The following is a 15115-nucleotide window of genomic DNA, read 5'->3' on the forward strand; positions in this document are numbered from 1 at the left end:
GCTTGTTGAAGGCTACCCAAAATGTTTGACCCAAGTTAAACAATTTAAAGGCAATGCTACCAAATACTAATTGAGTATGTAAACTCCTGACCCACTGGGAATGTGATGAAAGAAAAAAGCTGAAGTAAATCATTCTCTCTACTATTTTTCTGACATTTCACATTCTTAAAATAAAGTGGTGATCCTAACTGACCTAAGACAGGAGATTTTTACTTTGATTAAATGTCAGGAATTGTGAAAAACTGAGTTTAAATGTATTTGGCTAAGGTGTATGTAAATTTCCGACTTCAACTGTACACATTGTATTCTGTCAAAGTTCTTAAACCAATTTACTGCCCCTTCACTGAAACCAATGTTACTGAGTCTAGCTAACAACGATTCATGGTCAACTGAGTCAAATGTCTTTGATAAATCAACAAACAGAACAGCCCCTGCCAGAAGCTGCAGTTTAGCAACAACAACAAAAAGTAGTGGTGGTGCACCCCAATCTAAAGTGAGACTGAACCCTGCTCGGTATATTATTTTCAATTAAGAAGATTTTTAACTTGAGTTCACCAGGGATTCATAGACTTTGGCCAGGATATGGAGGTTGGAGATAGTTGGTAGCATCTGAGGGATGTCCACCCTTTAGCAGTAGGAGGACATACGCTGATTTCAAAATGCTGGGTGTGGAATTGGTCAAGAGACGGAAGTTGAAAATGTGAGCCACAGGTTCAGTAATAATACCAGCTGCTACATTTAAGAGGTAGGGTTATCTGGACCTGCAGGATTTTTAGTGTCTATTGCCTTTAGTCCCTTATAGACCTCAGCATAAGAAACAGGTTCATTAGAGGCCTGGGCCCCATCATTATCAAAAACTGAATCAGCAGATATGAAGTGCTTGTTTAAACCCCTATAATATTGGCTTTATCCTTCACATATTAGAATCCATCATTAAATGGTCAGGAAGGCCAGAGGATACATTAGAACCTGACATTGATTTCATTAGCTTCCAGAACTTGGTAGGGTTGCTTAGGTTCTATGTGACTGCATTTAGATAGAAATCTGATTTGGACTTCCTGATCAATCCTGTGCGTTTGTTTCTTAGCGCTCTGAAGGAGGCCCAGTCAACAGGAGCATTTGTATGTTTTGCTTGAGCCCAAGAGACATTTCTCTTTCTAATTAATTCTGCCAAGTTATCTGAAAACCAGGGGTTGTCCCTTCCATTGATTCTAAATTTCATCACAGGGGCATGCTTATCACAAATGGACACAAATTTCATATAAAAATAGTCCCAGGCAGTGTCAACATCGGGAATCAGACTTACTCTGTCAATATTATGGTACAGATCATGTAAGAACCCTTGCTCAAACTGTCTAAAATGTATTTTAAAAATATAACTGGGTTTGGCTTTGGTCATTTTTGTATTTCTAACACAAGCAATTTCACAGTGATCACTGACATCATTATAGAATATCCCAGTCAATATGTATTTGAGAGGGGCATTCTTAGAAGAATGTCCAATTGCGTTGATTTGTTAGGTGCTCTGGGATTCGGTCTTGAAGGCGCATTAATTAATTTTGGGGCAGAAATGCCTTCTCGAACATGTGAACTTTCATGTGCCTTAATATCAAATTTGTATGCCATCTGTAAATACAAATAAAATAGTTAAATTATGAGCCTAGTTGGTTTAGCCACAGAAAAAGTTTGCAACCTTCCTGCTAGCCATGATTGGCTGAGATAATGAGTAGGCTGGACATGCCGAGAGATGAGTTTGGATTGGTCTGCTATATAGCATGCGTCTGTTTATTGGAGCTGGTCAACGCATCTTTAAAAATATATATATTGCGTAGTAAAATTGCATAAACAATGTCAAGTTAAAGCATACTGTTAGCTAGCTAATGTTAGCTGGCTGGCTCCCTAGGTAATGTTATGTGTATGCTCTCCACTTTCTAGAGGACACGTTTTAAAATCAGTGGAATTTGAGTATGATAGCTAAGGAGATGGAGAAAACACCAGTCTGGATTACACCTTCAAACTAAGGGCAACCATGCATGGCATCACACAGGAGACCTGTCCAACGATGATGTATGAGGGTACGATAGTCAATCTTAGTCCATTTTCAAATATTACACGTTTCTAATTTTGACAAAGTGGTTTCATTTCAATTGTACTGTTAGCTAGCTAACGTTAGCTGGCTTGGTCGCTAGCTAATGTTATGTGTATGATTGTATTCTTCGTATATCAGACACATTTGCTTGACTAGTTGGCCATAGAACTGCCATAGAACTGGTTGGTTAGCTACCTGCAGAATCATGCAGGGTAGTAAGGTCATGAGCTGTGATTATGGTCCATTGTTTAGCTAGCTAGCTACATAGCTTAACAAAAGACTCCACTATGCAAGTATCCATTTCAATAGAATGTCACTGCAACTGTTGATAGACGTACCAAGTTAGCTGGTAAATTCACTCTGGTTATCTACTCCACTTTCAGACCATGGGTAAGATTGTCTATCTAGCTAACATAAACTCACGTAAACTCGTACATCGCCTTGGTCCGTACAGTTGCCTTTATTTTAGCGCCCCAAAAACGTAATACTTCCAGATCAACTGTAATGTCAATACCATTGTAAAGCACAATTTTCCCCTTTACAACATAATCAATTACATGACCTAAATGCTGCCCGTTTCTGCATAATTCAAGCAGGCAATGAGCCCCGTCGGGAAAATTGCTTTTTTTCCACTCAATCTGCCCAATTTATCACCTTATCGCCCTAAAATGTAAATAAAACACTATACAGAGTTTATATAATGTGTCATTGCATACCTAATTGAAGGTTTGTCTCGAATTCAAATCGGGTTTTTAGGGCGGTGCTAAAGTGATTTTAGAAGTAAACAGCGGCCTTGAGAATGATGATCGCATGCAATGATGACGAAAAAAATGACTAGGTATCCCCCCTTACCCCCGTCACTGTCCATTTCTTGTTTTTAAAGGATGATAGAAGTGCTACACCTGGTGGAGAGAGATTGTAAGACAGAAATAGTTGCTTTATGCTTGCTGTACTTTACAACATGACACGTCAAGATGTAACAGAGGGTTTGTTTTTTCAACTTTTCTCCAATACTATAGAGCCATTATCATGTCGATCAACGCTTGAATAGAAACATAGTTCAGACCCCCGATTTTGACGTCAACACAGTCCCGTTAGTTTTCTTTGTAGCCTCGTTTGAATGTTGCGGTTGTGCACATTTCTACAGAATGGGGTGAGTTTACATTACAATTTCAGATATTACGCTTTTCTAATTTTGACAGTGTACTGTTAGCTTTCAAAGCAGAATTACTTTCCCATTGTTTCCTCAAATGCAGTGTATGATATACCATTTTGTAGCTCTGAGTCTCTATTTTTATCCAATGTAAAAAACTGAAATTCAAATGTTGCTACACATGACAGAATCCATGTGGTGAGTCACATATGCGTTCACTTTAACTGCAAGCAATTCAAAATGTTTGTTCTTTGATAATCGAGAGAATTTCAAAGATGTTAAACTTGGATTTAACATAAATTGCAACCCCTCCTCCTTTACTCATCCGTTCCGTTCTAAAAACCATGTACCCATCAATAGAAATCAAGTTATTTGACACAGATTTCTTTAGCCAAGTGTCTGATAAAAACCATTATTGGCCAATATTCTAATCATGTCTATTTTTGGAATTAGACTTCTGACATTAACATGCAATTGGCCAAAACCTGCTCTGTTTTTAAAATCATAGGGTGTCGGTAGAGATTGCATGGTATCTACCGACATAACATGTCTCATTACCAGAGATCAACAATAAAAGTATAACAATATATCTCAGTTGCCCAATGCGTGAACACTTGGCAGAGCCAGCACCATTGTCAATAAAACAGCTGAGACTTTTGACACAGAAAAAAAGTAATTCAAGGGTTCGAGATTTTGGAAGTATGCCATTAAGTGTAGGCCAACTTGCGTTAGAGTGGTACAAATGCAATTACGGAGAGAGACCAAGTTCCTGGTGGTATTGACATAATGGTCTCGTCAGAGTGTTTGCAAATTGTAGAGCATAAGGCAAAGATAATTCACTCACCCATTGATAATTCAGCCTATTTAATCCAGGATGGCATTGAGTAAAGAGAAGGCACAGTAACTGTGCATAATGCCAGTTTTAACCTCTCTTCGGTAGGGTGCAGTATTTTGACATCCGGATGAAAAGCGTGCCCAAATTAAACTGCCTGTTACTCAGGCCCAGAAGCTAGGATATGCACGTAATTGGTAGATTTGGATAGAAAACACCATTTCTAAAACTGTTAAAATAACATCTGAGTATAACAGAACTGATTTGGCAGGCGAAACCCTGAGGACAAACCATCAAGGGGGGAACAAAATTTAGGTCATAGGATTTTCCAATATGTTTCTATGAGATACCCTTATTATTAGGAACCTGGTTGCAGTTCCTATGGTTTCCACTAGATGTCAACAGTCTTTAGAAATTGTTCAATGTTTTTCTTTTGAGAAATGAAGAAGTAGTCCTATTCATTGTAAGTGTCACTCCAGGTGGACTCTACTGTTTTGGTGCGCGTGAACAGGAACGCAGTGCACGTGAACAGGAACGCGCCCCACATTGTTTTTTATCAGGTATTAGAAACAGTTTATTCTGTCTTAAATTGTATTGATTATTTATGTTTTAGGGTACCTGAGGTTGGATTAGGAATGTTGTTTGAAATATTTGGACCAAGTTTACAGGTAATTTATTAGATACTTTATAGGCATGTTGGGCGAGTTGAAACCGGTGTATTTCTGAATCAAAGGCGCCAAATAAATGGACATTTTTGGGACATAAAGAAGGACATTATCGAACAAAAGGACCATTTGTGATGTTTCTGGGACATTTTGGAGTGCCAACAGAAGATCTTCAAAGGTAAGGATTAATTATATCGCTATTTCTGACGTTTGTGTCACACCTGCCTGGCTGAAATATTATTTTCATATGTTTGTATGCGGGGCGCTGTCCTCAGATAATCGCATGGTGTGTTTTCGCTGTAAAGCCTTTTTGAAATCTGACTCAGCGGCTGGATTAACAAGGAGTTAAGCTGTATTTTGATGTATAACACATATTTTCAAGAATGTTCAATATTTGAATTTAGTATTTTTGAATTTCACGCTCTGCAATTTCACCAGATGGGGCAAAGTCAATATCCGGGGGGACCGGTTAGTTGAGGCAGTATGTACTATAGGTCGACCGAATTATGATTTTTCAAAGCTGATACCGATTATTGGAGGACCATAAAAGCCGATACCGATTAATCGGACAATTTTTATTTATTTATTTGTAATAATGACAATTACAACAATACTGAATTAACACTTATTTTAACTTAATATAATACATCAATAAAATCAATTTAGCCTCAAGTAAATAATGAAACATGTTCAATTTGGTTTAAATAATGCAAAAACAAAGTGTTGGAGAAGAAAGTAAAAGTGCAATATGTGCTATGTAAGAAAGCTAACGTTTCAGTTCCTTGCTCAGAACATGAGAACATATGAAAGCTGGTGGTTCCTTTTAACATGAGTCTTCAATATTCCCAGGTAAGACGTTTTAGGTTGTAGTTATTATAGGAGTTATAGGTTAGGCTACACTGTCCTGTGTAGGGTGCGGTCTTTTGGATGGGATGTTAAACGGGTGTCCTGACTCTCTGAGGTCATTAAAGATCCCATGGCACTTATTGTAAGAGTAGGGGTGTTAACCCCGGTGTCCTGGCTAAATTCCCAATCTGTCCCTCAAACCATCACGGTCAATAATAATCTAATAATCCCCAGTTTACAATTGGCCCATTCATCCCCCTCCTCTCTCCTGTAACTATTCCCCAGGTCGTTGCTCTAAATGAGAATGTGTTCTCAGTCAACTTACCTGGTAAAATAACAGATAAATAAAAAATTGACGCTTTGCCTGTTTGATGGTTCGTCAGAGGGCATAGAGGGATTTATTATAAGCTTCCGGGTTAGAGTCCCGAGCCTCGAAAGTAGCAACTCTAGCCTTTAACTCAATGTGGATGGTGCCTGCAATCCATGGCTTCTGGTTGGGGTATGTACGTACGGTCACTGGGGACGACGTCATCGTTGCACTCATTGATGAAGCAAATGACAGATGTGATTCTTCCTCAATGCCATCGGAAGAATCCCAGAACATTTTCCAGTCTGTGCTAGCAAAACAGTTCTGTAGTTTAGCATCTGCTTTATCTGACCAGTTTTTTTATTGAGCACATCACTGGTGCTTCCTGCTTAAATGTTTTCTTGTAAGCAGGAATCAGGAGGATGGAATTATGTCAGATTTGCCAAATGGAGGGATAGGGAAAGCGCTGTATGCATCTCTATGTGTGGAGTACATTTGGTCAAGAGTTATTTTCCCTCTGGTTGCACATTTAACATGCTGATAGAAAATTGGTCAAACTGATTTAAGTTTCCCTGCATTAAAGTCCCCGGCTACTAGAGTGTTTTCTTGTTTGCTTATGGCGGTATACAGCTAATTCAATGCTATCTTAGTGCCAGCCCCTAATCTGCTACAAAGAATATTGATAAACTCTCTCGGTAGGTAATGTGGTCTGCAGCTTATTATGAGAAACTCTACCACAGGAGAGCAATAGCTCGAGACTTCCTTCGATATCGTGCACCTGCTGTTGTTTACAAAAATACATAGACCGCCGCCCCTTGCCTTACTGGACGCCTCTGTTCTATCCTGCCGGTACATCGTATAACCAGCTAGCTGTATGTTGATATTGTCGTCATTCAGCCACGACTCCGTGAAGCATAAGATGTTAGTTTTTAATGTCCCATTGGTAGTTTAATCTTCCCAATAACTCGTCCATTTTATTGTCAAAAGACTGCATGTTTGCTAACGGAATTGAGGGGAGTGGGGGTTTATTCGATCACCTCCGACTTCTCAGAAGGCAGCCCTCCTTCTAGCCCCTCTTTCTCTGCCTCCTCTTCACGCAGATCACTGGGGTCAGGGCCTTTTCCCAAGGGAGCCTTGTGCTCGTCAGAGTCATGAAAGAAGAAAAAGGATTCTGCTAGTCCGTGGTGAGTAATCGCAGTCTTGATGTCTAGAAGTTATTTTTGATCATAAGAGATGGTCGTGGCAACATTATGTACAAAAATAGTAAAAAAAAGTTCTAAATAACACAGATAAAATAAAATAAACACACAAATCGGTAACACACACATGTCCAATTTGTAAAGAAAACAACCATGAAGGCAATGTGGGTGCCAGCCAGAAAATGTGCTGGGGGAAAAGGTTTTTGCAAGGCCTGTTCTGACTAGAGATATGCAGTGTCTTCATACTTGATCTGGGCTCTCGTTGAAGAGAGAAGTTTGTCCGGCTCCGTAAAGCCTCAAAGAAATTGTCCGCAACAGTGAACTGGGCTAATTCTTATGCGAATTAACGACGAGGCGGAACACACCTCAATTCAAACTGTTGTTAGAAAGTAACATTTGTTAGAAAATCATTTGAAATTGTTAAGTTTAAACAAGTTTAAACACAGCCTATACATAATTAGCAGGCGGCGTGCCTTGGTTTGAAGGCAGCTCAGGTAACTGTCCTGTTGCTTAACAATCACATTTTGGAACAGTGAGAGCATCTTGACATCACACGCATGGAAAAACTCACACAGGGGCATGGTTAGAGATATTTACGTGTGAAAAGGTTAAGGTCCAAGGACCTTATTTGTTATTTTCAGAGGTAGACTGGCTCTGACAACCAAAACAGCCAAATACTCCATCTAAATTGTTGCAATATGGCTCTATGAACATAAAGGCCTTTACTTTCATATTACATCAAACTAATTTCACTAATGCAAAATATACCCTTACTGTATACTGTTTTAATCAAATGTACCCATTGATTCCTAAAGAATATAACTCATAAATGCAACCATCAGTTTAGTTCAACTGTAGCACTCCATCAAAACCCAAAATGAAAGCTTGTTTTACTTCAATGTTTGTAAACCAAATAAAAAAAAATGTAAACAAATATTTTATAGCCTCATTAACATGGTTAAAACTATAATAGTTGCATCCATAGTTTTGTCTATGAATTTGAGTGGTTCAATTTCTCCAACCCCATCCCTCAGCTTTTTACCGAAATGGATGAGGAGTTTGCTTTGTTTTTGTTTCAAATGCTAATTGCCCCTTTAACTCTTCTTACATTTTTGTTTTTAACTCTTTGTACATTTAGGGTGAATTGGTACATTGTGTGTTTCTTTATCAAGAAAATCAATGTGTGTCATTGTTTTACCAACCTTTGCATCTGCGCTGTTCTTCAAATAAATCTGTTTTTGTAAACTCTTCCGATGAAATTGTTAAAAGTAGTCCTTGTGCATAGAGTTGTGTGGTTTGTTTAACTTTGCAATCATGGTTTTTGTTTGACATACATCTGAGCCTCAGCATCACTCTGTTGCCATGGAATTGCCCATATCCATAATTTTTAGTCATAACATGTGCATTTTCTTTTGTCAATAAAGAACCTGATTGTGAACTGGGCTTTGTTTGTCATATCCATAGAAACTCACTGCTGTGTCATATCCATAGAAACTCACTGCTGTGTCACATCCATAGAAACTCACTGCTGTGTCACATCCATAGAAACTCACTGCTGTGTCATATCCATAGAAACTCACTGCTGTGTCATATCCATAGAAACGCACTGCTGTGTCACATCCATAGAAACTCACTGCTGTGTCATATCCATAGAAACACACTGCTGTGTCACATCCATAGAAACTCACTGCTGTGTCATATCCATAGAAACGCACTGCTGTGTCATATCCATAGAAACTCACTGCTGTGTCATATTCATAGAAACTCACTGCTGTGTCATATCCATAGAAAAGCACTGCTGTGTCATATCCATAGAAACTCACTGCTGTGTCATATTCATAGAAACTCACTCCTGTGTCATATCCATAGAAACTCACTGCTGTGTCATATCCATAGAAACTCACTGCTGTGTCATATCCATAGAAACTCAATGCTGTGTCATATCCATAGAAACTCACTGCTGTGTCATATTCATAGAAACTCACTGCTGTGTCATATCCATAGAAACTCACTGCTGTGTCATATTCATAGAAACTCACTGCTGTGTCATATCCATAGAAACTCACTGCTGTGTCATATCCATAGAAACTCACTGCTGTGTCATATCCATAGAAACTCACTGCTGTGTCATATCCATAGAAACTCACTGCTGTGTCATATCCATAGAAACTCACTGCTGTGTCATATTCATAGAAACTCACTGCTGTGTCATATCCATAGAAACTCACTGCTGTGTCATATCCATAGAAACTCACTGCTGTGTCACATCCATAGAAACTCACTGCTGTGTCATATCCATAGAAACTCACTGCTGTGTCATATCCATAGAAACGCACTGCTGTGTCATATCCATAGAAACTCACTCCTGTGTCATATCCATAGAAACTCAATGCTGTGTCATATCCATGGAAACTCACTGCTGTGTCATATCCATAGAAACGCACTGCTGTGTCACATCCATAGAAACGCACTGCTGTGTCATATCCATAGAAACTCAATGCTGTGTCATATCCATAGAAACTCACTGCTGTGTCATATCCATAGAAACTCACTCCTGTGTCATATCCATAGAAACTCACTGCTGTGTCATATTCATAGAAACTCACTGCTGTGTCATATCCATAGAAACTCACTGCTGTGTCATATTCATAGAAACTCACTGCTGTGTCATATCCATAGAAACTCACTGCTGTGTCATATCCATAGAAACACACTGCTGTGTCATATCCATAGAAACTCACTGCTGTGTCATATCCATAGAAACGCACTGCTGTGTCATATTCATTGAAACCATGAGCAGAATCATTTGGAATGCCACCTTCACAATATCCCATTTTACTGTCACCTTGATGTGTCCCCTATCGGTGGAGTGCGATGGATGAGTGGGGAGGTGATTTTAACACAATATTTATGTTAAAGATTTATTGGGGCTCCCAGAGAGCCGTCTGTCAAGCACCTGGCTGAGGGTGTCATGGATCCAGAGTAAATGGACGTTTTTTTGACTGCGACTCAATGTATTACAATTTGAAGATGTCGTTTGGTAATAAATAGCTCATAAGATAAATGACTGCACAACCCTACAATAAAGTGAAACTGTGTCTGATTACAGAAAAATATGGTTTGGATGAATGTTATTGAACCAACAAAATGTAAGTTAGCGCATTATGGAGCACGTGCAAAGCAACACAGTTAACTCAGTGATGATCATTACCCTTAGTAAGGTTAGGATTTAGAAGTAAGATTAGGATTTACTGTACATCTTGAGTGTGGGCCACCAAGCCATTCAAAGTTTTAAGATTCAGAAACTACATCCACCAGCCATCAAGACATCAGATCAACCACCAAATACAAATCCAACCTTTCATCGTCCTCCACATTCCTCCCCATTGCTCTATTTTTATAACGTCCACGTCTCTCGTTCATGGTAAAACTCTTCCAGCCAGTGTGTTTTCATCATGAAATATCAACAGTGGGAAAACCATATGTCCACAAGCCTAAAAGCAGGGATCCGAAGTAAAGGACTGATCCTAATTAGTGAGGAAAGAGATAAAAGACCGTCTTTCATAATTGAGGTTGGCAGCAAAGATTCCTTGTCATCTTCCTTTATTAAAATTTAGCATGCAAGTGGCTGAAATCCCATTGACAACCCAGAGTCCTTTCATGTGTGCATGGATCATCCCCCTTTCAATATTTTCCACGGCATCATTTCACAGACAAGCGCATATATTTCAAATATACACTACCGTTAAGGTTTGGGGGCACTGAGAAATGTCTTTGTTTTTGAAAGAAAAGCAAAATATTTTGTTGAATAAAATAACATCAAATAGATCAGAAATACAGTGTAGACATTGATAATGTTGTAAATGACTATTGTAGCAGTAAACGGCAGATTTTTTATGGACTACCTACGTACAGAGGCCCATTATCAGCAACCATCACTCCTGTGTTCCAATGGCACGCTGTATTAGCTAATCCAAGTTTATCATTTTAAAAGGCTAATTGATCATTATAAAACCCTTTTGCAATTATGTTAGCACAGCTGAAAACTGTTGTCCTGATTAAAAAAGCAATAAAACTGGCCTTCTTTAGACTAGTTGAGTATCTGGGCATCAACATTTGTGGGTTCGATTACAGAACTTTCTTCCGAAACTTGTCAGTCTATTCTTGTTAGTACCCGCAAAGCACCAGTCTCAACGTCAATGGTGAAGAGGCGACTCCGGGATGCTGGCCTTCTAGGCAGAGTTGCAAAGAAAAAGCCATGTCTCAGACTGGCCAAATAAAATAAAAGATTAAGATGGGCAAAATAACACAGACACTGGACAGAGGAAGATTGGAAAAATGGACAGACGAATCTAAGTTTGAGGTGTTCGGATCACAAAGAAGAACATTCGTGAGACGCAGGAAAAATTAAAAGATGCTGGAGGAGTGCTTGACCCCATCTGTCAAGCATGGTGGAAGCAATGTGATGGTCTGGGGGTGCTATGGTGGTGGTAAAGTGGGAGATTTGTACAGAGTAAAAGGGATATTGAAGGAGGAAGGCTATCACTCCATTTTGCAATGCCGTGCCATACCCTGTGGACGGTGCTTAATTTGAGCCAATTTCCTCCTACAACAGGACAATGACCCAAAGCACAGCTCCAAACTATGCAATAACTATTTAGGGAAGAAGCAGTCAGCTGGTATTCTGTTTATAATGGAGTGGCCAGCACAGCCACCGGATCTCAACCCTATTGAGCTGTTGTGGGAGCAGCTTGACCGTATGGTACATAAGAAGTGCCCATCAAGCCAATCCAACTTGTAGGAGGTGCTTCAGGAAGCATCGGGTGAAATCTCTTCAGATTACCTCAACAAATTGACAACTAGAATGCCAAAGGTCTGCGAGGCTTGGAATTGCTGCAAATGGAGGATTCTTTGACAAAAGTAAAGTTGAAGGACACAATTATTATTTCAATTAAAAATTATTTATTTATTTATGTCTTGACTATTTCCTATTCATTTTGCAACTCATTTAATGTATGTTTTCATGGAAAACAAGGACATTTCTAAGTGACCCCAAACTTTTGAACGGTAGTGTACACTGAGTGTATCAAACATTAGGAACACCTGCTCTTTCCATGACATGGTCTGACCAGGTGAATCTAGGGGAAAGCAACGATCTCTTATTGAGGTAACCTGTCAAATCTTTTTCAATCAGTGTATATGAAGGCAAGGAGACAGGTTACAGATGGATTTTTAAGCCTTGAGGAATTGATAAATGGATTGCGTATGTGTGCCATTCAGAGGGTGAATTGGCAAAACAAAATAATGAAGTGCATTTGAAAGTATGATGGTAAGTGCCAGGCGCATCGATTTGACTGTGTCAAGAACTGCGACCGTGTGGGTTTTTTTTTCACGCTCAACAGTTTCCTGTGTGTATCAAGAATGGTCCACCATCCAAAGGACATCCAGCCAACTTGACACAACTGTGGGAAGCTTTGGAGTCAAGATGGACCAGCATCCCTGTGGAATGCTTTCAACACCTTGTAGAGTCCATGCCCTGACGAATTGAGGCTGTTCTTTTATTTAACTGTTATTTAACTAGGCAAGTCAGTTAGGAACAAATTCTTATTTACAATGACGGCCTAGGAACAGTGGGTTAACTGCCTTTTTCAGGGGCAGAACGACAGATTTTTACCTTGTCAGCTCGGAGATTTGATCTAGCAACCTTTTGGTTATTGCTAACCACTAGGCTACCTGCCTATACTGTACATTCTGAAAGCAAAAGTGGTTGCAACTCCATATTTGGCAGATGGTCCTAATGTTTTGTGCACTCAGTGTATACTGTACATGAAACATATGGAACAAAATAAGTAATTTTGCCCGTACATTATTTTTGCTGGCGGTGACATTTCTGGTGCTGGCTAGAGGTAAATACTATAGGGTCTTTGTTCACACCACCAAAAATCAGAATGAGGGTAGCTGTCTTTATGTAGATGAATGCAGATCAATGCGGTCTTTAAAAGCCTCTCCGTATCTCGGAGATGCACATCTCTCCAATGACATGTCTTTTCTTCGCTCTCTCCTCCTTGTCCTCCTGGTCCCTAGCTTGTTTTCATTCAAGCCCATATCATCAGATTTAAATTCACTTATATCACCCAAATCTGCTTTGTTCTTTCTCGCTGTTGGACGTGTCTTAAAATGAGAATGTCAGCTCTTCTTTGGAACCCCTTGTAATGTACAGAGTGGCCTTTTCAATAAGTGACTGTCATCTGAAAATATAACATTAATTAAAAGTCCTTATTTGATACAAAATAAATGTCATCCAATATGGGGTTAAACACTACTACAGGTAATGTACGGGAGGGAGCTTACCGATCGCTGCAGCTGTACACAGCCCATCTGTAAATAGCCCATCCAACTACCTACCTCATCCCCATGTTGTTTTTATTTACTTTTTTTGCTCACCAGTATTTCTACTTGCACATCATCATCTGCACATCTATCACTCCAGTGTTAATTTGCTAAATTGTAATTACTTTGCTACCATGGCCTATTTATTGCCTTACCTCCTTACTCCATTTGCACACACTGTATATAGATTTTTCTATTGTGTTATTGACTGTACTTTTTTTTCATCCCATGTGTAGCTGTTTTTTGTTGTTTGCTTTATCTTGGCCAGGTCGCTGTTGTAAATGAAAACTTGTTCTCAACTGGCCGACCTGGTTAAATAACAAAATGCAAGTACATATTTTTTGACAGCACCAAAAAGTTTTGCAATAATTTAAAGTTTACTAAACCAAATGCTACATTTTGCAATACACTCAAAGCAACATATTGAGAGTGGGAACAAATAGTGTCTAGAGTAACTTGTGTTGTCCCTATTTGGGGTGCAAACTGTTCCTACTTCTGTCTGGGACTAATCAGGCTAAGAAAGGCCAAATGCAAGTTTTCATTTATTACTAAAGAAGGGCTGAAGTTATTTTCTCCCAAGCTAAAAATGACTGTTGTTCTCTGACAGCAGTGGCTACGTTGCCATATTAGGGGGAAACAAACAAAGCCACAATGCAGAGCATAATGGGGAAGACTATTCAGAGGCCATATTGAAGTATATAAGCATACTTTGTATTAGGAAGTATCTGTTTATTGGATGTAACAAAACAATGCTCAAGATAATAATAGGTACATCATCAACCAATTAGTAAACAATTAGGCAATGCCTACTAGTTAAAATCACATGATGCACACCGATGTCATTGGAATGCCATCCTGATGTAATGTATCATTAGCCACTGTAAACAATGCCACTTTTATATGTTTACATATCCTACATTACTCATCATGTATATACTATACTGTACATATTCTTATTCATTCCTTTACACTTGTGTATAAGGTAATTGTTGTGAAATTGTTAGGTTAGATTACTCGTTGGATATTACTGCATTGTCGGAACTAGCCTGAACATCTGCTAACCAAGTGTATGTGACAAACAAAATGTGATTTGATTTGGAAACACATCTCCACAAAACATAAACGTGCCATTTTAACATATGTTGATGTTGGGGTGGTGCTGGAGAACATTTCAGACATTTTTACTTTATAGTGTTTGTAATAGAGTTCTACAGTGTATATATATATATATATATATATATATATATATATATATATATATATATATATATATATATATATTGCTTCACTTTTTTTTTATCTGCAATTGGCACAAAGAAACATCCAATATTACTGATTGCAGTTATGTGTCTCAAAATAACATGAATGTTGTTTTCAGAATTTAGTTGGATCTAATTGCGTTGAACCAAGATGCTTTGGCTTAAAATGCTAATAGATTCTACCGCAATCAAGCCCAGGAATATGGCTCCAGGCAAATCACTAATTGACTGTGTTGAGTGACTTTTGCCTTAATGAAAATCATTCCTAATTGATTAAGAATTGAAAATACCAGCTTTCACAATTTTAAAATATAGAGGCATACTAATTTATTGAGGCCTAACTCTGTGAAGTGAATACAAAATGTATGACAAATG

Source organism: Oncorhynchus mykiss, chromosome 5, assembly GCF_057628025.1.
Source record: "Oncorhynchus mykiss isolate SJ-2025 chromosome 5, ASM5762802v1, whole genome shotgun sequence".
Taxonomy (NCBI): domain Eukaryota; kingdom Metazoa; phylum Chordata; class Actinopteri; order Salmoniformes; family Salmonidae; genus Oncorhynchus; species Oncorhynchus mykiss.